General features: G+C 33.0%; 1 protein-coding gene across 5 annotated transcripts in view; it reads right to left on the bottom strand.

The window, feature by feature from the left end:
* Positions 1–27,595, bottom strand: part of LOC129905216 (uncharacterized) — a 429,598-nt gene that overhangs the window by 185,540 nt on the left and 216,463 nt on the right. The gene's annotated exons all lie outside the window — the stretch shown is intronic.

Genomic DNA, 27,595 nt, shown 5'->3' with positions numbered 1-27,595 from the left:
CAAAACTACTTTTATCTTGCATAGTTTGTGAGAAGCTGACCCTATTTTTGAATAATAATTTCATGAAAAACATCAAAATTGCTCATTTTCTAATGCATTTTTAAATGTGTAGTTATATGAAAAAAGCAATATAATTTTCCAAAATGACAAATTACCTACTCTATTTTTTTTTCAAAAAGTCGTTACTTTCTGTTAACGGCTGATTTTGGTTCATCGATTTACCACCAGGGTTGTTTTTTCGAAGATAGCTCTTTTTTTGTTGGGAGTTGGAACATAAACAAGTTGGAAGTAAGAAGATACAAAAAAGGAAGTATTTCGATAGAAAAATGTAGAATGCGACAAACGATAGGTGGATAAAAGGGTTATTTTTGTTTTCAATAACAATGCGGATCTGCGTATGTTAGACAGAGACATGGATGTAGGTGCCAGAAAACCAAACGAGTCGAGTATTGTTTACGAACATTGAGTACTTGCTCGAAAAAAACGATCTCGAACAAACAGAATCAACATAACTCAAATATGTTCGAGCTTTCCTGTTTACGAGTATGATGACTCGTAAGTAACCCTACATTTCAAACGAGTTCAAACGATCATTTTTCTGTTCGAGTAAAATCGAGTAAAATGATCGTGAACAAAATGATCAATGTGATCGAATTTACTCGAACTGGAAAGGAAATGTTCATTGTGTGGTTTTTCTTGTAGCATGAATAAAAAGAGAATCAGTTTGGTACACAAAAGCAAGTCACATTTGTTTTATACCCCTTCGGGTAGGGGAAAGGAAAGAATATACCCGAGGTAGGCATGCCTGTCGTAAGAGGCGACTAAAATCCACCCTCCGTATACTGAGAATGACGTATACAAAAATATGGAATGAGTAAAACAGAAAGATATAGTACCCCAGGTGGCAATTCAGATTTTCTGGAAAATCCACCCTCTTCGGAGGTCGGCTCTAAGGATTCTGGGGAGAGGCAATTATTCCAATTCGAACACTTGATAAATCCGTTTTCAAGAAAACCCATGATAACGCGATCACCACCACCAACATCGAGTGCAACCGGGCAAAAGAGTCTGCCTAAACTGCCAGAGCGTGCAAGAGAAGACTCAGAGAAAAAAGATAATCTTGAAAAAGACAATAACCATCTTCGTCAAAAACTCGACGAAACATTGAAACTCTATCAAGAGTTGAAAGAAGAAATCAATTTTCTAAGAATTGAAAATGAGGTCTTAAAGAAAGCCCATCAAGAAATAGATCTTCTCCGCAGGGCCGGTTTTAGGGGGGGGCAGCCTGGGCCGTCGCCCAGGGGCGCAAGAATTGAGGGGCGCCGCAGGCGCCCCGAACTTTTACAAAAGTTATATAAATAACGAAGTCTTTCCAATCGATGTTTTATTCATTTTTACTTTCACAAAGGCGCTCCAATTTTTTCTATTTTACATTTTCAACAGCGCTCGTTTTGTTTGTCCTAAACTTTTTGAAGAATGAAGGCGCCCCCCCAATTTTGGGTTAATTTGTTTGGCTTCCGGAAGGACAATGGTGTCCAAAATCTTCTTTGAAGAACAAGGCGCCCCAATTTTTTTGAAAGACTTAGGCAATCCTAATATTCACAGAAGGGAGACGGACAGAATCCCGAAATTAAAAATCCAGAAAGCCCAAAATCCAGAAAACCCTAAATCCCGGAAACCCAAAAACTCGAAACCCCAAAATTCCGAAAACCCAGAATCCCAAAATCCCGAAAAACCAAAATCCCGAAAACCCAAAATCCAGCCAAAAATTGACAGCTTCTCCATTTCTCATAAGAACTACGTTCGTGTGTGAGAATAAAAAAATAGGTCTGTTAGTTGTTCTCCCCTCCAGGGCACTCTAAATCATGTCAATTAACTGTCAAAAAAATCAGAGTTTCTCGGGTTTTCATTTTTCATCGAACACCTCAGAGCTTTAGTTTAGCGAACATCGAATTTATTATCTCTTGGACAACGAATTCGGAGCCACCCAGAGTGCCCTAGAGCTCGCAACGAGCAAACCTAATACTTCTAAATGTATGTCGTTTTCGATTGGCCGTCCGGAAGCGTCCGGAATCATTCAGAAGCCTGCTGCAAGTTTTTTATTCTCCTAGTGAAAAAACAAAAAAAAATTATTTGATTTTTCACCAATACATATATTAAATTTCAGAATTGAGTGGAAGCGATTCAAACTTTTTTATTGGGTTTCAGAATGAGTGAATCATTGAGTGATTCCAATCGAAAACGATATTAATGTACCTAGTTGAAAAAGTTTTTGAAAAATTATTGTTCAAATAAAACCAACTGTACCTAGTCTTTAAATGTGTTTTAACAAAAAAGTCAGATATAAAGGTAAACTTGTCAATTGAGCCTAAATGACATGATTATTTAATTTTTTTTTTTTAGTTAACCTTATGTACTTTAATAAACTGCACATTGTTAATAAATGCATTAACAAGTATATGAGAGGTAAGACATAATCTGCTATTGCTTTTTTTCGTGATTTTAAAAAATTGTTTTAAAATGAATTTTTTTTTAGAGGCGCCACTTGCAATCTTGCCCAGGGGCGCCGGTAGTGCTTAAGCCGGCACTGCTTCTCCGCAAGGAAAATGATATGTTAAAAATAGCTCAAACACTTAAAGAAACAAAAACAACTCCACAGCAAGTGGTTATTCACGAATATAAAACAGACGAAGAAGAGCTAGAACGTGAAACGGAAAGATCCTCCAAAAATTCAAAAAGACGTACCAAAAAACGTAAAGTTTTCTCCTCACCAGAGGGTGCTTCTTCTTCCGAGACAGAAGAAATAAAAAAAGTAAATGCACCAAAAGATACAAATATCAAAGAAAAACCGGTTAAAATAAGGCCACCGCCACCGATTAATGTTGTCGGAGTTGCGGAGTTCAATAAATTACAAACCATTTTAAAGGCGTTACCGCCAACGAATTTGAAAGTTATCTCGCTTAATAACAACAAGTGGAAAGTTTGTGTAAAAGACTCCGATAACTATCGTCTCCTTTCGCGAAGACTGAATGAAGAAAAAGTAGAGTGGTACACATATGAAAACAAGTCGGAAAGACCCCTACGCGTCCTGGTGAGGGGCTTACACTCTTCATGTCAAAAAACCGACATCATTAATGATCTTTAAGAAAAGAATTACAAGATCTTAGATGCGGAAAACATAGTAAAGAAAGAAAGACAACAAAAAGATAAGGAAACAGTCGTGGTACAACGTGGTCTTCCACTATTTATACTCACGTTCGATAAAACAGAAAAACTACACCGAAAAAAAAACCAATATCAATTTAACATTTTTTAAATATCAAATTAACATTTTTTAAATATCAGCCAAAAATGCTCTATAAAATGTGTTTAATGATATTTAAAATGTTAAAACAATATTTTTATTATCAGGATGATATTTAAATGTCACATTTTGGAAATTTTTTTTGATATTTTATTATCATTTTTTCATATCAATTTCTCATTCCAAATTATTGAAAAAAATAAAATAAAAAATTGTTAATGTGTACTAATTTAAAGGCGCTTTGTGTTTTTTTGAAGTAAAATGTATGATTTACTGAGAAAATTTGATCGGCAATAAGATTTTACTTCACATAGTTTGGGAGAAAATAACAAAACAATTATATCACCTATAATAGAAAAATAATATCACCACTATTTTGTAAAGAATATTCACTTTGAGTAATGTTTTGAAAAAAGAAAGAAAATACTTAAAATAATAAAAATAATAAAAAAGAAAAAGAAAGTAATAGGTTTCATTATAATAAACTAAAACGTAAAATCTAGTCAACACTGATATTTTAATTGTCAAAGTGAAATTTCCACTATCCACTTAAACTTTAAAAAATGTCAAAATGATATTTTTATTGTGAAAGTGAAATTTTTACTATCAAGCGAAAATTAAAAAATGTCAAAATGATATGATAAAATATCAAAATTGATATTTTAATTGTTGGACGACTTTTGTCACTGAAAAATGTTAATTTGATAGCTGTTATTATCAAATTTTTTTTTCGGTGTAGAGGAAATCTACAAAATCAAAAGAATACTTAGCCTCGTAGTTAAGATCGAACCTCTAAAAAAACATACAAAACAAGTTCCTCAGTGTAAACGCTGTCAAGGGTTCAACCACACACAAACTTATTGTAAAAAAGAACCTAGGTGTGTGAAATGCGCGGGAAAACACTTAACCGCAGATTGCATCGGAAATAGCAAGAGTCCAGCGAAGTGCATAAATTGCAACGGAAGTCACCCGGCAAGTTATAGAGGCTGTGAAGTAGCTAAAGAGCTACAAAAACGCCCAGAAAAAATTCATGCCCAAAGAAAACCCACAAAGAACGAAACTTCTAAGACCCTTTAAAGGGTAAATACAACAAAACCAGCCACTGGTAAAGAAAATCAAACGCCAACAACATCAAATACGTCTCCAAAGAAACGTAATGGAAACTCATACGCTGAAATGGCGGCTTCACCCGTAATCAAAAATAATTCCGAACCTGTCGCATTCTCTCAATGCTTGGCTATAATTTTGTCAAAATTTGAGGATCAGTTAAAACTTAACAAATTTATGTCTGAAAGGCTTTCTAAACTCGAAGATTTTTTTTTATCCAACACTATTCAAAATATAAATGATGGAAAAGCTTAAAATTATAACGCCAACGGATTGTGGCAAAGACTTGGAGAATTAGAAATGGTTATGCGGGAAAAAGATATTGACATTTGTCTGATATCAGAAACCCATGTTAAAAAAGAATCAAATTTCAATATAAATGGTTTTCTAGATTACCACGCAATTCATCCGTCGAACAAAGCAAGAGGCGGAGCATCATTATACATAAAAGATTGTGTTAAACACTCGACAGGTCTTAAGCTTGAGCTTGAATCGATGCAACTTATAAGTGTGCAAGTTGAAACTAAGCATGATGTACTTAATATCTCATCTATATACTGCCCTCCGCGGTACAAAATTGATAAAAATGAATTTTCAAACTTGTTAAAATTACTTAGACCAACTTTAATTATCGGCGGCGACTTTAATGCAAAGCATACGTTTTGGGGTTCTAGATGTATATCTCAAAAAGGCCGAGCGTTATACGAAGCCGGTATGGAGAACAATTGTGACTTTCATTCTACTGGGAAACCAACTTATTGGCCGGCAGATACCTCCAAAATACCTGACCTGATTGATTACTTTATAGTTAGGGGAATACCGTCAAATCGAATTAAAATAACGGAATGCTTTGATCTTTTTTCAGACCACTCTCCCGTTATACTCACAATCAGCGAAAGTCTTGTTAAAGTTGAAATGCCACCTAGACTAACAAACGGTAAGACTAACTGGGAAGGCTTTAAGAAAGATATTGAGGATAATGTTGAATTAAGGGTATCACTACAGACACCTCTTGAGCTTGAGAAAGCGGTAGATAATTTTGTGTATGTTGTTAAAAAAGCCGCATGGAACAATACCCCTTGCCAAAGAGAAATTTCAGGGTACAAAGATGCTAAATATCCCCAAGAGATAAAAGACGTACTTAAAGAAAAGCGAAAAGCGCGTAAAAAATGGCAACAAACTCGTGCTCCTCAACACAAATCTAATTCAATCGGTTAGAATACATTCCAAATCAATGGAAAGTCGCAGAAGTAATAATGGTCTTGAAACCTGGCAAACCATCACACGAAAAGAAATCATACAGACCCATTTCACTGCTTCCTGTAGTATCGAAGGTTTTTGAGAGAATATTTTTGCAGCGACTTCAGCCAATAATAGAAGGAAAAGGTCTTATACCTGAACACCAGTTCGGTTTTAGAAACAAGCACTCGACGATAGATCAAGTGCATAGAATCACCGATGTCATTGAGAGAGCTCTCGAAGAAAAGAAAATTTGTTCAGCGGTCTTTTTAGATGTATCTCAAGCTTTTGACAAAGTATGGCACGAGGGCCTCAAATTCAAGTTAAGACAAGTCCTACCTGAAGGACTCTTTACCATTCTTAGAGAATATCTAGAGAACAGAATTTTCCGCGTCAGACACGGAAATGATTACTCAGACTTTAGGGAAATAGTGGCTGGGGTACCACAAGATAGTGTTTTAGGTCCTTTTTTGTACCTTCTATTCACACGCGATATACCTCAAACAGAAAACACAATTGTAGCTACTTTTGCTGATGATACCGCAATACTTGCAGTAGGCAAAACAATCAACGAGTCGACAAGTAAATTGCAAAATGCCCTTAACAATGTCAATGAATGGACAAAAACGTGGCGAATAGCGCTTAACGAATTTAAGTCAGTCCACGTGGACTTTACATATAAGAAAATAAATAGGCTACCTGTTTTTATTAATACTACTCAAGTGCCATTTGCAAATGCGGCAAAATATCTCGGGATGACTCTCGACGCGAAATTAAAATGGAAAGCGCAGGTTAAAAATAAATGTGATCAATTAAATATGAAATTGAGAGAAATGTACTGGTTGCTAGGACAACATTCTAGACTAAGTATCGAAAACAAATTATTAGTTTACAAGCAGGTACTAAAACCTGTCTGGACATACGGTATTCAACTCTGGGGTTGTACACGCGATACAAATTTAAATAGATTACAAACTTTTGAAAGTAAATTATTAAGATCATTTGTAAATGCGCCGTGGTATATAAGAAACGAAGATCTTCACAGGGATCTTGGAATCCCCACGGTTCGCGAAGAAATAAAAACGTTTGCCCAAAAACATCGAAAACGGTTAGTCGAACATACTAATAGAACAATACTAGAAATTCTCGACGAGACAAACTTAGTACGACGTTTGCGAAGGACTAAACCTTCCGATTTGGTACAGTGAAATTTTTCAATTTAATTCCTTTATTTCAAAATATCGGCATTGATTAATATAAATTTAAATGTTTTAGAGATTTTATTTGTTTAACTTCCTTTAAAGTATTTTTTTGATAACAAAATTTAAACCATTACTTAAATGATTTAATTTAAAACGAATGTTATTTATTTATTTTTAAATATCATCAGTAGGAACTTTCATCGGAAAGTTACCTACAACACGTAACTTAACTTCGAGAAAGATAAATTGCTAGATAAGTTCCATCTGAACTTAGTTGCAATCGGGAGGAGGAGGTGGTTTTAGTGGTTAAGAGTCCCACATATCTATGAGCACGTGTTTTCCGGGCCTCATAGAATCTTTTGAAGATTTCAACACCTACCCACGGACAAAAAAAAAAAAAAAAAAAAATTATTTTTTAATGCACTATTTTTTAAAAAGCTTGCTTCTACATTTTCGTCTACTAAAACCAAAATTTTATCTCTCTTAGCATTTGGAAATGGCAGTTCTATATACATTTTTTTCTTGGCTTCTTTATTGTTAAATTTATTTTTCACTTCGATGATGATTTTATGAATTTTTGAATAAAATTCATAAATCATATCTAAACTTTTAGTGAAAACTAACAATTGTGAAATGAAAAAAATGTAGTTAAAAACTGAAGGTATTTGAAAATCAGAAATTTTGTTTGTTTTAACAACGGGGTAAGTGACCACTTGTTTGTTTTTTGGTAAAGTTGGGCTTTTGACCCAATCATATTTGACAAAATATCGTCTTTTACATCTACACTCATTCTCAGAGTGGCCAACCCTAGAACACCAATCGCATCGTTCGTCTACTAAAACCAAAATTTTATCTCTCTTAGCATTTGGAAATGGCAGTTCTATATACATTTTTTTCTTGGCTTCTTTATTGTTAAATTTATTTTTCACTTCGATGATGATTTTATGAATTTTTGAATAAAATTCATAAATCATATCTAAACTTTTAGTGAAAACTAACAATTGTGAAATGAAAAAAATGTAGTTAAAAACTGAAGGTATTTGAAAATCAGAAATTTTGTTTGTTTTAACAACGGGGTAAGTGACCACTTGTTTGTTTTTTGGTAAAGTTGGGCTTTTGACCCAATCATATTTGACAAAATATCGTCTTTTACATCTACACTCATTCTCAGAGTGGCCAACCCTAGAACACCAATCGCATCGTTCGTCTACTAAAACCAAAATTTTATCTCTCTTAGCATTTGGAAATGGCAGTTCTATATACATTTTTTTCTTGGCTTTTTTATTGTTAAATTTATTTTTCACTTCGATGATGATTTTATGAATTTTTGAATAAAATTCATAAATCATATCTAAACTTTTAGTGAAAACTAACAATTGTGTAATGAAAAAAATGTAGTTAAAATCTGAAGGTATTTGAAAATCAGAAATTTTGTTTGTTTTAACAACGGGGGTTGACGTTTTGGCAGATTTAGTAATTTGAGTGGATGGGTAAGTGACCACTTGTTTGTTTTTTGGTAAAGTTGGGCTTTTGACCCAATCATATTTGACAAAATATCGTCTTTTACATCTACACTCATTCTCAGAGTGGCCAACCCTAGAACACCAATCGCATCGTTCCCTAGTCTTTTGCGGGTTTGCCGCTTCTAATTGACCTTTGGGTAACGAAAATGTTCTTTGAGGCTTGCCATAGGCTTTACAGGTATTATGGAAAAAAATATTTCTCTTAAACCGGCAATAAGCACTTTTGTGGTTTGTTTTCTTACAGAATCTACAAACCACTTTCTCTGAGGTACTTATTACATTAATTTCCTTTAGAGGAAATCTCTGCCAATCTTTGGTTACAGATGCTGTAACCTTTTCACTTTTTGATGTGTGACACATGATTATTTTAATAATAAAACAAATAATAGTCACTTGGAGTCAAACAATATAACGTAGGTATAGGGATGTAGATTTAGATTTAGATTTGGGTGAGAGGAGGGAATAATTCGCCTTATCACTGCGGCCTCTGATGGGCCTATTGTGATTTCCTCTTTTTAAAGTTCACGTAGAAATCCTGAGTTTAGAAAACTTAGTATGTTTTTAGGTGAACTAGCGGCGATGTTTTCCGCTTCGAGATAATACCCTCCGAGGTGACGTCGACGTTTATTGATTAAGCAATTACAGTGACACAGTATGTGTTCTGCTGTTTCTTCGTCTTCGTTACACATTCTGAAGGTATCATCTTGTGTTATGCCCATGGTTTTGAGGTGTTTTTTACTGAGCAGTGTCCAGTAAGAAAGCCTGTGGTTATGCGAATCTGACTCCTGGTTAGTGTAAGGAGTTGTTTCGTTCTGGCGTGGGAGATGTTTAGTATAAATTTTTTGGCTTGTCTGTTACCTTCGGAATGCGTCCAGTAATGATTAGCCATATCTCTTAACCATTTATTTGTGTAATGTTTTGCAGTACTTGTTGGTATGCCACAGAATGGTCTTGGCATCATGAAAGGAGATGCGGAACCTTTTCTGGCTAGTGTGTCTGCTATTTAATTCCCAACGTGACCGCTGTGACCAGGTATCCAAATGAGTTGAACTCTGTTTGTACTGGCAAGCTGGTGTAGAAGTTGTATACAGTCCCATACCAGCTTTGAGGTGACTTCATTGCTCCTAAGAGCTAGGAGTGCGGCCTTGCTGTCAGAGAGAATATAAAATTGTTTGTTTATTACAGCTCTGTTTAAGTTTTCTCTGAGGCAGAGTTCAATTGCGAATATCTCTGCTTGGAATACGGAATTGAAGCTGTCCATGCTCTGGTGCAGATAAATTTTGGTGTTCATTCCGAATACTCCGGCCCCAACACCTTCATTTGTTTTGGAGCCATCTGTGTACCATACATGAGACTCGCTATTGAAGATGGGTCTGTTCTGTTCCCACTCATGTCGTGAGGGGAATGTGACTTTATAGTTTTGGGTGAAGTTATATCTTGGGAGACAATTGTCTACTAGAGATATTTTAAGTAATTCTTCCCTATTTAATTCAGTGAGAATATCAGGGTGAATTATCTTGGATTTAGAGTTATCTTCTGCGATGAGTCTGTAGCCGTTGACCATGGCTTCTTTCTTTAGTAGGAGATGGAGTGGTGGTAGGTCTGTGATAACTTCTAACGCTGCTGTGGGGGCTGTTTTCATTGCTCCTGTAATATTTATACAGACTAGTCTTTGTAGTTTATTGAGCTTGGCCTGTATTGTTTTTTGTTTTGTTTTATGCCACCAGACCGGTGCAGCGTATGTTATTATTGGTCTGGCAATGGCTGTGTAGAACCAGCGAGAGATTTTGGGGTTGGCACCCCAGTTTTTACCAGTTAGACATTTACTGGTCCATAAGGCAGTCCTGGCTTTGTCAATGGTTTTCTGTGTATGAGAGTTCCAGTTGAGTTTTTCGTCTAGGGTAAGGGGTTACCCATTTAACTTCCTTTGAGAATTCTATCGCTTCACCGAATAGGGTAGGCTTTATAAGTTTGTGTTTGTTTCTTTTTCTGGTGAAGGCGACTATGGTACTTTTTTTAGGGTTGACGTTAAGTCCAACTTTTAGGCACCAGTTTGCGACAAGATTGAGTGCTCTTTGTAGAAGATTCGAGATCGTGTCTTCGAATTTACCTTTAATGAGGATCACAATGTCGTCAGCATAGCCCTGAACATAAAATCCTGCATTGCTAAGTATGACAATCAGTTCATTTACTACAATGGACCACAGAAGTGGGGAGAGAACCCCGCCTTGAGGGCATCCTTTTGCAGCTGTGATTCTGATCTTGTCATTTCCCAGTGTGGCATTAATTTTTCTGTGACTAAGCATATGTTGAATACATCTGCATACTGCATGTGGTAGTATCTACCCCTGTGCTGAGGATGCAGAGTTGTATTTGTGCATAATCAGTGTTATCGAAAGCACCCTCAATGTCTAGAAAGCAACCTATCGCAGTCTCTTTGTCGTTAAGGGATTTATCAATCCGCGTTGTTAATTCCTGAAGAGCATGCGTGGTCGATTTTCTTGGCTGGTAGGCATATTGGTTGTTGTGAAGAGGTGTTGTTTTCAGTGGCCCGTCCCTGATATGCCTGTCTAGTATTTTTTCCATTGTCTTCAAGAAGAATGAGGTAAGACTAATTGGTCCGAAAGATTTAGCTTGGTCAGATGGTCGTCGTCCTGATTTAGGAATGAACTTGACCGTTACTTCTTTCCAGCTTGTTGGTAGTTAACCCCATGCGTAGCTTGTTCTAAATATGTTTATTAGCATAGGTGTAATTAACTCATTTCCTTTCTGAAGGAGTGCTGGAAAGATTCCATCTTCTCCGGGAGATTTATATGGGTCGCAAGAATTTATCGCCCATTTTATGTTTCCCTCATATAATAGTTCCCTTGCTCTTTTCCGGTCCTCATAGAATCTTTTGAAGATTTCAACACCTACCCACGGACAAAAAAAAAAAAAATTGTTTTATTATTTCCTAAGTGCTTTGGATATTCTGGATGAGCACATAATCCCAACCGACAACGAGGAAGTAGTTTACTTTTACGCCGATACGCAATCGGCCTACTACCGCGGCTAATTGCCATACCACCCAACCCACCATAATCAATACCACAACTGGACAACCGGGACGGAACACCCCGAGGATAACCTAGTCAGCAGACTTGTAAAATTAAGCCTATTCATGTACTATATTTATATATATATTATATCTTTTATCCATTGTATAAGGTAAGGCCACATATGTGCCAACAAATTTTATATCAATCAATGTATCTTATTAGAAATAATTTAAGCTTAAGTCAATTGTATATAGTATGTTCAATAAAACAAAATTGAAATTGAATTTGTTTTATTAAAATTAATTAATTTGAAAAGATAATCAAATAAAGAAAAACATATTAGAATTAATTTAATTAATTAAAAAAAAATTAATTAAACTTAATGTTAGATACAAAAAATTAAATAAATTAAATTAAGTTAAAAATTATGACACTTACCATTCATATCATTCTGTTTTAACTATTTCCACTAATTAGTCTTTAATATTTTTTATATTGTTGCTTATGGTCGTTCCAGTGGGAAGCATGTCTTTCACGTTTACTTGTTCTCCGTATTTACCACCGTATTTTTTACACTCTTTGACAAATGCCTACATTGCAGAGCCTTCTACAGTATCCCTTTCATGCAGATTTGTAACTTCCTCAATATACCTACCCGAAGAATAGTAATTTGTTTTAAAAACAATCATCCCAAATCGCATTATTGCATATTTTTTAAGGATATGATACTATTACGCACCTACCTGCACAAATTAACTATGCATTCCCTACTACCACATTTGTATTGTTACCTAACGACTAATTACTTTTTTATTTACTCAGTCATTGAAAATCCCTTTCTTAAACCACAATTATAAAATTAAAATAACATGCTTTAATTGCAGTTGTATCGCAAACAACCAACCATCAAAACCTAATTAAAAAAAAAATATGCAACAGGTACCTTTAGGGCGTAGAAATTGGAAGTGGTTGTTCAAACTGTTCATGATTTTTCGATCACTTCGATCATTTTCGATCATTTCGAGTAAAGCCTAGTGTTTATGTTTACGAGTAATTTTGTCCGTGGGTATTGAGGATTGAGTATACTCATGAGTTCAAACAATTTGTATGGTTTTGTTTGTGAGTATTTTTGTTTATGAAAAAGATGATTTACGAGTATAGAGAAAAAACGATTGAGCACGAACGCACTCGTAGCAAGAGTTCTTAAAGATCTTGACATACACAAATCCGCTGGCCCGGATAGTATCCCCCCCCCATCGCTCTGAAGAGGTGTTCTTCCATGCTGGCAAAACCACTGCGTAAGCTTTTCCATCTGTCCTACTCTACAGGTCTCTTTCCGAGTGGATGGAGAACAGCATTTGTCCAGCCTATCCCTAAAAAAGGCGAATCTTCCTCACCCTCAAACTACCGACCGATCGCACTTACGTCCCTTCTTTCCAAGGTCATGGAAACGTTGATTAACTTTCAACTTAAGAAATATCTTGAGGAACGGAAGCTTCTTAATGACCGGCAGTACGGCTTTCGTAGCAACAGGTTCACTGGTGATCTGATAGTTTATCTCACCGAGCAGTGGAACAAATCTTTACATCGTTTTGGAGAAAGTAAGATTGTTGCACTTGATATTTCAAAGGCATTTGATAGAGTTTGGCATCAAGCTCTTCTTTCGAAAATGCGTGCTTTTGGCTTCGATGAATCTGTTCTTCGTTGGATTAGAAATTACCTTTCGAACCGTTCAATACAAGTCGTATTGGATGGATTCAAGTCTGAAACCCACAAAATAAATGCTGGTGTGCCACAGGGCTCCGTTCTGTCTCCGACTCTCTTTCTCATTTTTATAAATGATCTCCTGTCTGAAACTTCTAATTCACTCAACTGTTTTGCAGATGATAGTACCCTCAGTTTTTTATATTCGTTTCCTGATTCTCGCCCAAGTTCTTCGGAAGTGGATCTTGAACGGCTAAATATGATAAACTCATTAAATGCTGATCTTAATAGCATTGTCCAATGGGGAATAAGAAATCGCGTGGATTTTAATGCTTCCAAAACTCAATGCTGCTTACTATCATTAAAGCGGAACATGTCTCCCATGCCACTTTCCATGAGTGGTACTTGCATCGAAGAAACCGAAAAGCTTTCCATCCTCGGTATGTGCATTACAAACCACCTCCTGTGGAATTGACACCGCTAAATCCGCTGCGAAATGTTTAGGTTTCCTCCGAAGATGCAAGAAATTTTTCTCCCCGTCTGATCTAGCAATTATTTATAAAGCGTACATTCGTCCAAAGCTTGAATATAACTCCCACATCTGGGCAGGTGCTCCAATAACCTCGTTGAGTTTCTTGGATAGAATACAAAATAGAACTGTAAAAATGATAGGTGATAGATCAATAACTGATACAATTACGTCTCTCGAGCACCGTCGTAACGTCTCATGTCTCACGTTGTTCTATCGTTATTTTTATAAGCAGTGCTCCGATGAAATAGCTAGTTGCATTCCTCCCCTGAAACAATTCAACCGTAATACTCGCGCTTCAAGGAATGCTCATCAGTTTACCCTAGAGTCCAACTTCGGACGTACCATCAAATACAGAGATTCTTTCTTCAGCCGTAATGTGGAACGCGTTACCCACCTCTGTTTTTCCATCCCATTTCAAAACTCAGAACTTCAAAACAAATGTTCATCGGTATCTCCTTTCAAACCCCCCCCCCCTATTTTCCTAATGCTCGTACTGTGTTCACCATATTAAGGGTACATTAATCCCTTTAGTGCGCGCTTATTATAAAAAAAAAAATTTGTTAAAGAGTGTATTAAAATCGGTGCTAAATACGGAGAACATGTTATAGACGCTTTTTTAGAGTTACAATCTTCAAAAACTTGTACGGCTCATCTAGTGTTTCCTCATTATAATAATTTATTAAAAACTTGTTCAGTGAATATTTTGGAAAATTCAGAAAATTTAAGTGAAGTAAAACATTATTTAGTGAATTTGTTTTATCCCGAAATTAAAATGTCATTCAAAAGTGGGACATTTTTATATCCCCCGTGCAATAAAATGCAATTATTGTACCCAACTGAAAAGCCTGAAATATATGATTACATAAAGTCAATAGTTCCTGCTACTGCTGCGGCATTTGAAGATATTTTGGACGAACAACCAACAACTAGTTCCAGGGCCAGTTATATTTTCTCGGATTTTATGAATGAAAATACAACAACGAGCGGGAACTCTATTGATATTGAAATATAAAGATACATTCAGTTTAATTCGAAAGGCCCTGTGGATATTCTTCAATGGTGGTGTGAAAATAAAGGCCAATTCAAAAACCTTTATGAAGCACATAAAATCTTGAATTGTATGCCCGCAACATCAGCAGCATCAGAACGATGATTTTCACAGGCTAGAAATATAATTACAGAAAAACGATCGAGGTTGAAACAAGAAACTGTAAATAATTTGATGGTTGCGAATTCACACTTAAAGATAAATAAAATTTAAATATATATTTTTTTTCATAAATGCAAGTGTCATAATTTTTAACTTAATTTAATTTGTTCAATTTTTTGTTCTAGCATTAAGATTTATTTAATTTTTCCTTTTTTTATTGTATTTAATTTAATTTAATTTAATTTAATTCTAATATGTTTTTATTATGTTTTTCGTCATTTCATTATCTTGTCAAATTAATTAATTTAAATAAAACAAATGTTACTTGCTTTTGTGTACCAAACTGATTCTCTTTTATTTATGCTACAAGAAAAACCACCCTCGAACACTATGAACATTTCCTTTCCAATTCGAGTAATTTCGATCACATTGATCATAAACATTTTGTTCACGATCATTTTACTCGATTTTACTCGAACAGAAAAATGATCGTTTGAACTCGGTTGAAATGTAGGATTACTTACGAGTCATCATACTCCTAAACAGGAAAGCTCGAACATATCTGAGTTGTGTTGATTCTGTTTGTTCGAGATCGTTTTTTTCGAGCAAGTACTCGATGTTCGTAAACAATACTCGACTCGTTTGGTTCTCTGGTAGGTACCTACCAGAAATCCAAATGAGTATGTTCGAACCTGTTCGAACAATTTCAATTTTTTAAAATGATCGTTCGTGCTCAATCGTTTTTTCTCTATACTCGTAAATCATCTTTTTCATAAACAAAAATACTCACAAACAAAACCAAACAAATTGTTTGAACTCATGAGAATACTCGATTCTCAATTCCTAGAAACAAAATTACTCGTAAACAGATTGACTGTTCATTAACACTAGGCTTTACTCGAAATGATCGAAAGTGATTGAAATGTTCGAACGTGATCGAAAAATCATGAATAGTTTGAACAATGAAAACAACCACTTCCAATTTCTACGTCCTATAGGCAGCGTTACCACTTGCAGAAAAAAAGTCTAAGTAGATTTGAAGAAAAAATGGAAGTATATTGAGAAAAATCGAAGTAGATTTCAAAATATCCTTTTTTTTATAAGACTCCATCTTAAAAAAATATTTATTTAAGTTAAATATAACTTAATTAGTAAAAACAACTAAAACCAAAAATTTGAATTCCTTCAAACTCCATATTTTCGGTATAAATATATTTCAACACACTATTTAATAACAATTTTTAGTCAAATATTTGGTTTTCTGCAAAAAGAAGTAGAATTGGTTTATATTTTGACAATTTGAAGTAGATTGTAACAGAGATTTTAAAATGAAGTAGATTTCGTTATTTTCGTGATGGTGCGAAGTAGGAAGTAGATTTAAATTTATTTTGAAAAAAAAAGAATTAGAACTACTTCTATTGAAGTAAAGAGAGATACATTCAGTTTAATTCGAAAGGCCATGTGGATATTCTTCAATGGTGGTGTGAAAATAAAGGCCAATTCAAAAACCTTTATGAAGCACATAAAATCTTGAATCGTATTCCCGCAACATCAGTAGCATCAGAACGAGCATTTTCACAGGCTGGAAATATAATTACAGAAAAACGATCGAGGTTGAACCCAGAAACTGTAAATAATTTGATGATTGCGAATTCAAACTTAAAGATAAATCCAATATAAATATTTTTTTTTTTCATAAATACAAGTGTCATAATTTTTAACTTAATTTAATTTATTCAATTTTTTGTATCTAGCATTAAGTTTTATTTAATTTTTCTTTTTTTTCTGTATTTAATTTAGTTTTATTCTAATATGTTTTTCTTCATTTCATTATCTTGTCAAATTAATTAATTTAAGTAAAACAAATGTAACTTGCTTTTGTGTACCAAACTGATTCTCTTTTATTTATTCTACAAGAAAAACCACCCTCGAACACTATGAATATTTCCTTTCCAGTTCGAGTAATTTCGATCTCATTGATCATAAACATTTTGTTCACAATCATTTTACTCGATTATACTCGCAAAGAAAAATGATCGTTTGAACTCGTTTGAAATGTAGGATTACTTACGAGTCATCATACTCCTAAATAGGAAAGCTCGAACATATTTGAGTTGTGTTGATTCTGTTTCCTTTTTTTTTACGATTTTATCATTCTCGGTATTTGTAACATAATTTTATATACAGTACAAGTTATAGACCATCAAATTTCCAATAATTTGGTATATTTTTAGTCATGCGATGTATGAGTCGAAAGTTATTGATCTGAAAACTGTAGTCTAAGTAGAGGAAAGTTAGTAAATAAAACAGGCATTTTAAGAAACGAAATATAGGGAGGCTGATTTTTTCAAATCTGAAATAAGGGTATTAGAAAAGCTTAAGTCCTGGTTCTCGGGACACCAACTCCATGGCGAAATCCGCCATTTTGAAAAACGTGAATTGGTCTATATCTACTAAACTATTGGCTTGACCTAATAAATTACTCAACCAAAGTTGTAGGTAATATAAATATCTTTTCTTGTACATTCACTGTTTTTCTGCGAGGACAACACTTTTAAGGTAAGAGGTATCTCTTTTTTTGCTGGAAGTTGGAGCATAAACAAGTTGGAAGTAAGAAGATACAAAACAGGAAGTATGACGATAGAAAAATGTAGAATGCGACAAGGGATAGGTGGATAAAAGGGTTATTTTTGTTTTCAATAACAATGCGGATCTGCGGATGTTAGACAGAGACATGGATGTACATAGGTACATAGATCTTTATTTGGAAATGGTGTTTGTGGACGAAAACTGGTTTGGAATATTGTATTTGAATTAAAAGAAAACTTGTTTTCATGTTGTTGTTGTGGATGTCATTTGAGTTGTTTGTGCATCAGAGTAGTGTTGCCGTTATGCGACTTTAGTCGCATTTTGACCCCTTTTTTTGCCCCATGCGACCATGAAACGACCTTTTGAAAAAGTGGCTGCTTTGACCCTTTTTTAAAAATCTTGCGACTTTTTTGACCCCAACTCATCTCTAGAAAAAATGTGTGAAAAAAAATCTATTTCCATTGAAATAATATTGTTTCACTTCCAGAATTCAACTCGACTTTTTAATTCTGCATGAAAATCTAGCAATTCCTTCTAAGTTGTGAATCGTGAATGTATTATGTAAGTAATTTCACCACTCTCCACTCTTTATCTGTTTAACAAAACTCTGCAATTATATCTGTGTTTGTATGTGTTCGACTGAGGTGAAAGTTTCTCCGTTATTTTACTGTTTCATTTGCTATTGCTAGTGATGAGTAATTTCAAGAGTGCATCAACGATATTTTTTATCAAACCAGAAAATATCGATGATTTTATTAATCGTTTTCTTTTAAGGCATGTGCACATGTTCTGTAACTGGATATACATAGATGTTGAAAAACATTTATCGCCAGTAATAAACATAAACAAAAAATACCAAGACAGGAAACTCGGCGGTCAACTGACGTTTGCCTACAAGCTTTGAGGTGTGGTGAATGTCGTGAACCTATCGTTGTGTTCGTGTTGGATGTGTGGTGAATGTCGTGAATCTATAAATGTGTGTAAGTTAACGTCATTTACCAACGTGGTGGCTTTCACATATATTCACAGACAACACTGTACACAAAAGGGTTTTGGGGGGAAAGACGTACGAATGTTTCCAGTCTTGGTATTTTTTGTTTATGGTGATAAAGTTAAAGAACAGGGACCCGTAAGTGATCAAAAATTTTCAAAAATAAAAAAAAAATCTTGCAGAGCATACATTTTTTACAGACGTTTTGTATGGGAGCTGAAATTTAGCTCGATCTGGGTACAAGGCTTAAGGCTGAGTGGACCACGTAAAAATCGGGTTATCGTTTACAAATCGGTGAATAACTTTTACATTTTTAAAGATAATTGAATGAAATAAATTTTATTATTTAGGTAATAAACAAGGCTAAATATCTTCATCCCCATAATTTCCAAATTTGTCCACTTGTAATTAAGAGAGAACAAAACATGATAAAATTTTCGTTGTTTTAGAACGACCTGAATGACATTGGTTTGTTTCTTAGTTAGACTAAAATTTTTATTTTTTTTATTTCTATTTTGGATTGAGGTTGAATCAAACTACGGAGTAAAACTATTTTGAAAAACTAAAAATGTATTTTTCATAGAAAAAAATTAATCGAAACTGAAGCTATTTTTCCTTATGTTACAATGTTTGAACATGTGTAACTTCTGCAATTATTAATAAAATTCATCGAAATAAAAAGAAATAAGTAACTCAACTCAAATACTAACACATTGATTAGCTTAAGAAATTTATATTAAGTTTTAAGGGCTTAAACAACAAGAAAATGTTAAAAAGTCATTTTTTCTTAACTTTTTTTAAAAAAGTGGTTTAATTTCTTTGTTTTTCAAAGTATGATTTTGATTTTTATTTTATTTAAAAGCTTAGTTTATTGACTATGGAGTAAAGGTATATTTTGTTGGAAAATATTATTTTGTAACCCTCCAATCGCTTTTAAAGGAGTCCCAAAAACAATAAACTGTACTAAGAAACCAGAATTTTTAGATTTTTTGTTATATTTTTTTTATTTTTTTTCATTATTTTTTCTATCAATATCAAGTTAGAAAACAAGAATTGCTTAAATAGTTTTCTTACAATTAATTTTTGAAAAAGAGTCTACTTTCCATTTTTTTCCTCAGAAATTCATGGAATGCGTATGTATTGGAATTTGTAGTTCAAACAAATTCCGCTGGCGCTAGTTGTATCTCTCTCTTTATTATCTTCTATTTTGTTTCTACATGATCTCTCGCACTCGCTCTGTCGAGTGGTTGTTTGGTGGTATAAAGAATAAGATGAACTTAGGTATCTGCATTCTAAATATTGTTTGTACATAGGTTTTTCCATAAAAAAGGACTGGCGCCAGGCAAGCTCATCGCGCATGCAAAGTGTTGTTGTTTTTTTCGCGAAAATGAGAGGATACAGGAAATGGATCTCTCGCACGTTCGCAATATATGGTATCTGGTGTTGCGTGGTAGGTATATGGAATAGGATAAACGAGTTTTTTTTTTGTATTCTTATTTTTTTTTTAAACTGGTTTATTTATCTCTTTCATAAATTTATGATGTTGCATGTTAGGTATTCTTCTGAGCAACTGTATGGATATATTTTTTTCTATGAAAAAAAAAAAAAATTGGAAAGACAGGCGGTCTGTAATGTTATTCGCATTATAATTTCGAATTTGAATTTATAGATGAAATTGTCTTTTTCTGTGAAATCGCGCACAACTATTCTACTTCTCAATTACTTCATTTGTATAATTTTTCAAAACAAACTTATGAGAAATATGACCAGTCAAAAACTTTAAAATGCTTTTTTTTTTTAAAATAGGCGGTAGGAGGTATATGCTATATCTAGTTGTTTTGTTTTTGTGTGCCAAATGTAAATTATTTTAGTACATAACTACATATATGTAGGTAAGGTAGTTACTATAAACAAACATATAATTAGAACATATTATAAAAATCTTATATATTATATATTATAAATATCTTATAAAAAACAAGCAAAAATTAATAGCGTTTTTTTTATAAAAAAAAAAAAGGAGGATGGCTAGCGCCAATGCGCCTTCAAGGAGTTAGGTAGGTATATTTTTTCGCGAAAAAGAGAAAGGAGTAAATAGATACAGGAAAGGGTTATGTAACCTGTTATGCAAAGCTGTGACTTTTGTCATGTTTGTGTACCTAGGTGCATTTCATTTTCAATGCAAAAAACAACTGTTGGGATAGAAATAAGTTCATTATTCGTAATATTTGGCCGTGAATGGGACGTTTTTTAAAAGTGCTAGCATTATTGTGTCGGAAAGGATGCAGTTGGCACAGATTTTACTGAACTCTTACAAAAACATGGCATCTTAGAGTGTGTCCAATTATTTATACAAAGAAAGGTTCGAAACGCCAATAGTTTAATGCACGGGTATGATTCAAATGTTTGTGAACAGTTTAATAGCGTTGTATGTCAATATGTCGGAGGCAAAAGAATAAACTTTTCTCTTGGGCAGTCATACACTAATAGATGTGCTGCGGCAGTGGTTCAATTTAACTCTAAGAGGCCATTCACAGAGTTTACCAAGACACAAAATGAAAGCACCAATACTCCTAGAAGCAAGTTTTTAGTCAAATCCGAAGCTAGAAATAAGACCTTGCTCCGAAAAAGAAATTTAGCTTCTAACATCAACAAAACTAAGAACATTGCAAGAAAAAGAAAAAGAAGTGGCGCCGACTCGTATTATGGAAACGTTGAAATGACATCCGAGATCCCAGATAAAACAAGTGAAGAATTGCTCTTAGAAAAGCAAAAAAAACTTCAAATGATTGAGAGCAATTATTCAAGAAAAAGAGAAATTGAAGTTGAAACGCGTAATCAATCCCTTGATGAGAAGTGGTTTGATGTTAGACATCAGATGGTTACTACTTCCAATTTCGGCAAAATATGCAAAGTAAAAAGTTTAGCCAGCTACCACAATATTATTTTGCATATTTTGTACACTCGCGTATCAAATTGCAACATGTTATGGGGCCTTCAAAACGAGAAAAAAGCAATCCAAAAACTAGAAGAAGCGATAAAAATCAAAGTACAAAAATGCGGATTTTTTTATGATGAGTTTCACTACCTTGGAGCAACACCTGACGGCTTAGTAGGCGAAGATGGCATCTGTGAAGTCAAATGCCCATCATCAATAAAAAACTTGACTATAAGCGATGCAGTTGAAAAGAAAAAACTAAAATATCTTCAGAGAAGCGGAGATACTTTTGTATCAAGTGCAAGGACAACTGCACATTACAAAACGATCCCATTGTTTTTTTGGTGTATGGACATCATGCGATTTTGTTTGTATTAAAATACAAAAAGACGACTCATTTTGGGAAGACAAAATAAAAAACAAACTACTAAATTTTTATAATAATCATTTTTTATTGGAATTATGTGATCCACGGATTCCAAGAAAAATGAGGGTATGGAATACGTAATATAACAGCAAACGATCCACTTTCTATTAGAATATTATTACTTTTCAAAACTATGCGTATTTTTCTAAATCTTTAAAACTATTTTCTTTTTTCGTTCCATACCTTCAAATTAATTTTCAATATTCAGTAATATTATATCTAAAGCAGTCTAACATTTAAATTGTTTTTTGTTTTTTTAGTTATAAGGAATTTGTTATGTTTATCACCTTTCTAAATAAACTATTGAGTATCTTGTACCTACTTTTAATAATGAAAAAAAAGTATTGTTTTTATACCAAAACTAATTAAAATCCAAAAAATTATTATTATAATTTCGTATGTAAAAACAAAAAATATTTATTTATTTATTTTATCTAACTTAATTGAAGAGAAAAATATACATATATATATTAGGGTGGTCGTTATTTTCCAAAAATTGGAATTTCTATGCTCCCAAGGGCTTATATGGTTGGAAATAAATAAAAAAAAATATTCCCCAAGTTTCAAGTCTCTAAATTAATTTTAACCCGTGCCGAAAAGCGGTTGAAGTTTCTTATGGGAATAACATGGGGTTTTTGATCTTGTCCCATCAAATTTAAATTCCAGCCAAACTATTCGTTCTAAAAATCTGAAACTTGGCAGACTTATACCTTATAGTTGTAGCAATCATGTGGATTTTTTTCAGATTTTTAACTATTATAGTTTCGGATATTCAGCTCGGTAAAGAAAACCATTTTTTTCAGACTTTTTTAATTTTTTTTTCAAAAAAAAAAAAAATTATAGTAATAATAAATTCCTTATTCGTTTATGAGTAATTCCATGTGAAAAGAATATAGGAAAAATACCTATGTCATAAAATCTTGTTGTGTCATTTTTTAACGGTTCCTTAGCTCAAATATGAACTTCTGTATATAAATAATCCCCCCAAAAAATTAGCAAGTGAGTAGAATGAATTAATTCCCTAAGTCACTCAATTTTTGAGAGTAAAAAAAATATGATCTTTAATTACTTTTTTGCATATTTCTTGCGACTTTATACATAATTCAATTAAGGTTTTTTTTTGCATTTGTAGGGTGATATTTAGACCTTTCAAAAACCGTTATTAAAAATGAAATTATAATTCATTTTAAGCTGATCTATTACAAAAAAGGTGAAAAACACATTTTATTTTTTTTTTCTAAAAAACCCATTTTTTAATTTTTTTTTTTTTAAGTAAAAAATTATGATCTTTTCAATAAAAATAGTTTCGTAATGATTTTTTCACTTTTAAGCTGTTTTTTCCCAAATTTGTACATAAAACCATAATGAGACTCGGCACGAGTAAGATAACTTAGGCGACAAGAACTGATAACGGTATTTTGTAGAGGAGTTCAATACAATAATTTTTTACTATGGGAGAGGGGTTCTATCTCCCCTCGTTTAGGCGGGAGGGGCATTTTTCTAAAATATGACGTAAAATACTTAAAAACTTATTAAAAATCAACGGTAACACTTACAGTTATAATTGATATCTTTCTGAAAAGCCGGAATTGTATTATTAATTCATTCTACTCACTTGCTAATTTTTTTGGGGGATTATTTTATTATATTTTTTCTATATTCTTTTCACATGGAATTACTCATAAACGAATAAGGAATTTATTATTATTACTATTTTTTTTTTTTTTTGAAAAAAAAAATGAAAAAAGTCTGAAAAAAATGGTTTTCTTTACCGAGCTGAATATCCGAAACTATAATAGTTAAAAATCTGAAAAAAATCCACATGATTGCTACAACTATAAGGTATAAGTCTGCCAAGTTTCAGATTTTTAGAACGAATAGTTTGGCTGGAATTTAAATTTGATGGGACAAGGTCAAAAACCCCATGTTATTCCCATAAGAAACTTCAACCGCTTTTCGGCACGGGTTAAAATTAATTTAGAGACTTGGAACTTGGGGAATATTTTTTTTTATTTATTTCCAACCATATAAGCCCTTGGGAGCATAGAAATTCCAATTTTTGGAAAATAACGACCACCCTAATATATATGAATAACAATAATATCAATTAATAATATAATATACAAATCTATGTACAAATTCGAAAGAAAAAGTTAAAAACATTCAAATAAATAAACAAATATGTACCTAATAGTTTTAAAAAATAAACGTTTTATTTGCCAAAAAAAAAAAATGTTGAAAAAATTTGTTTTTAAACTACTAAAATAAATATCATCACTGAATACCATAACAAAGAAAAAAAAAGTCGATCAGATTCCTGCGCCTACGAACACTTGCAAAAGTTATATAGAATACCAAGTGATGTATGTACATAGATGCGCAGAAAGATAGAAAAATTCAACACTGAATATCATACCATTTTTTTCTTCATAAATATACCTACCATGACTCTTGCACATAGAAAACCAACGGAAAACGAAAACACAAGTGAATTCGGTTGCGCAAAGCAAAACCGCAATATACACTTGCAAGGCTTGCAACCCTTTTTTTTGCTATTTCCTTGATGCTGATTTCTTTTTTCTACCTAAATAGACTTTAATTTTATGACTTTGGTTCTCTAGAAAGGGAAAGAGAATGCAAATAAAGATACCGAGAGAGAACTGAGTTGAGATGACGTTGAACGTGAGAGATGTATGGCGAAGAAAGGTCACTAATACACACAAACTCATTTACATGAAGTCTGAGTTCGTCATTCGGGGACACCCACTCTTAAATCAATGTTAAGACTGGGTTCCATTTGTATGTATTAGTGAATGTGTTTTGCTCTCACGCCATCGAATTCTCTGGTTTTTTCCTCTCAGGATGTTGGTTTTCATTCATTGTGTCTTTATCGCCATCGCACTCAGGCGTGCGGGATGACATGCAAATGGATGTAGGTATACATAGATCTTTATATGGATATGGTGTTTGTGGACGAAAACTGGTTTTAAATTCTATATTTTCATGAAAGATTTCTGGAGTGTATACCTATTTATTTTTGAAATGAAATCAAACTTGTTTTCATGTTGCTGTTGTGGATGGCAATTGAGTTTTCTGTGTATCAGAGAAATTTTTTGCATTATAATAATAATTATAGTTGTTCAGCGGAGAAGCAGGTAGAGGATATGTTATGTGGGAGCTTTGATATAATATACTTGACAGTATCCTTTCTGTAGTGTGTATAAAAATATGAGTAGATGCGCAGAAGGATTGATTTTCAGGTTATTGCTCACTTTTGAGTTGTTCTTCGTTGAGAAATTTTTTGTCTAGCACTCGCGCGTGCAGGCTGACATGAAAATGTATTTACATACAATACATAGAATGCTTAGGCTCTTATGTGTATGTTGTTTTAGGATGGACTCGAGATAAATCTTGTATGACAATATGATCATGGAGAATGCAGCAAAGTCTCCTGAACTTATTTTTTGAGACTTAGGCCGCATGCGGATTAGACTAAATATTTAGTCGAGAATACATTTTGATAGCTTCTTCTTCATTCAAAAACAAAGAAGACACTGAATTGAAAATCCATTGCAAAACTATTTCTATAAATAGCATCAAGTGCATTCTAACCACAAATACACTTATATAACCCTTTACCCATTCCCCCACGAAAATATAACTATTATAGGTACCTAAAATGGCAAAAATTCTCTTGAAAAAAAACCGAATCTGCAACATATAAACAAAGGCAATGAAAAACAAAAGGACATATTTATATTATATATAACCCCGCACGCACGCGCGAGTGTAGTATAATAAACAATACAATCCAGAAATTAACCTAAATATGCAAATCAATCATTGTGTACATGTCAAATTTCAATACACATTTTTACACACAAACAAGTGCATACTTACAAATGTACCCACATATCTAATCCTTTACCTATTCCCCGCACGAGCGATCTGAATATTACACAATGCAAGGAATTTCGCTGACACAAAAAAAAAAAAAAAACAAAAATGTCATCTCTCACGCGCGAGTGCGATATTATAAACACGAAATGAATTGTTAGGAAAAACCCAAGAGTCAAAGAGAGCAAAACAACCCTTTTTGAAAACCAAAGATAATGATCTTGCAAAAAATGTCTACTATCTACCCATGGTATAAAAAGACAAGGTATGGTCATTAGAGCCGCCATCTTACAAAATGGGGTAATAGTGTTTTGACGTTTGGCATTTGGCAAAGTCAAAAGCAACAACAATTTCAAAGAAAAATTTGTTTACAACAACAATTTCAATGGGCTGGGCTGTCAAAACCTTAAGTAGCCATAAGTTTTGGCAGTTCTCGATACTGAGTTTTTTCTAATGATCATACCTTCTTTTTTTATACCATGCTATCTACCTACTCTCTGCAGCATCTTCATAATTTCATGAATGATTTCTGCCTGCCTGAGTGAGAAAATAGGAAAAAAAAAAACAATATAACGACAAAATGAGAGCGCAAGAGCAAGTTTTTTTTTTCAATAAATAGAAAAGAACAGAAAGAAAGAGCTCATCAGCGCCAGCTTCCGCAGTGGCATTCTTTTGAACTAGGTTTGTATGTGTGCGTGATTAATGGAATTTTCAAAGTAAAAAAAGCTAAAATAGACACCTTTTCAAAAATTTATATTAAAAATACTGTGATCAAAAATATATATTTTTTTTTTGAAACTGATTTGAAATATAATGAAAAAAAAAATAATAAAAATAAATTGTGGATGCTTTGACTGCCCCCTCCTCAAAAAAAAGAATGCAAATATTGGTTAATTAAAATCAAATTTTTAGTGAGTAAATAAAAATAATATTTTTTTTTTGGCAAACTGGCTGCATGAAAAACTTTATTGACTTCTCATTAAAAAATACAAAAATATTTTAAAAAATAATCACGCTTTGCCCCATGACTAAAATGCTAGAAAAGTGAATTTTCACACTTTTCCTTCAAATTAACCGTTCAAACTACCTTCAAATTAAATTTTAGCAGTTTTTTTGGATTCTCCTAATTCCACATTATTATTTTCTTTTTGTTTCATCTAAAAACACAAATAAATGGTAAAGTTATTCTAAGAAGAGTGAGCAAAAAAACATGAAATTACAACAAATTGACGAAGCTTTTTTTCTAATAAAAAAAAAAAATAACGGAATGAAAACACATTTGATCATTATAAAACAAAAACACAAAAAATAAAAAGTTTATAAACAACGGTGCCCCAACCAAAATTCTGATTCAATATCAATTTGCAGGAAAAAAAAAATCAATTTCAACTCTTATAAAAATCGCAAAAGAAATGTTTCTAAAATTTAAATGACGCAAAAATGTGCATGTGAACGGCGCAACTAATGTTAATGGTCATGGTCTTATCTGAACCCTAGAATGCATATATACATACTTGTATACTTGTTTCAATCTTTTGTTAAATAAAAGACATTAGTTCACATATTAAGTATCGAAAAGGTTAAATACATTTTTGTTTTGTTTTGTTTTATTTGATTTTTTTTTTAAGTTTTAAAAATAGATTTTATTAAATAATTAATTTTTTGGGTTTAATATATTTCCGATTAATTTTTTTCATAGGTAAGTATACATATGTAATATGTAAATTATTATAATACAAATGTAAATATTCCACTAGTATTAAATGAAAATATTTTTTTTAAGTTGTTATGTTTCAATAAATAAATAAAAACACTTGAATTGATATTTTCGTTTTCAATTTATATGGATTTGGTTTGATTTTGATTCATACACAACAAAATTTGGAAATGCGACTTTTTTTTCTCGTGACCCCTTTTTTTTGCTTTTTTTGTGACCAGCCTAAATTTCTTAAGT

Source organism: Episyrphus balteatus, chromosome 1 (assembly GCF_945859705.1).
Source record: "Episyrphus balteatus chromosome 1, idEpiBalt1.1, whole genome shotgun sequence".
NCBI classification, from domain to species: Eukaryota; Metazoa; Arthropoda; class Insecta; order Diptera; family Syrphidae; genus Episyrphus; species Episyrphus balteatus.
The sequence above is the reverse complement of the archived record's forward strand: the minus strand, read 5'-3'. Positions and strand labels throughout refer to the sequence as shown.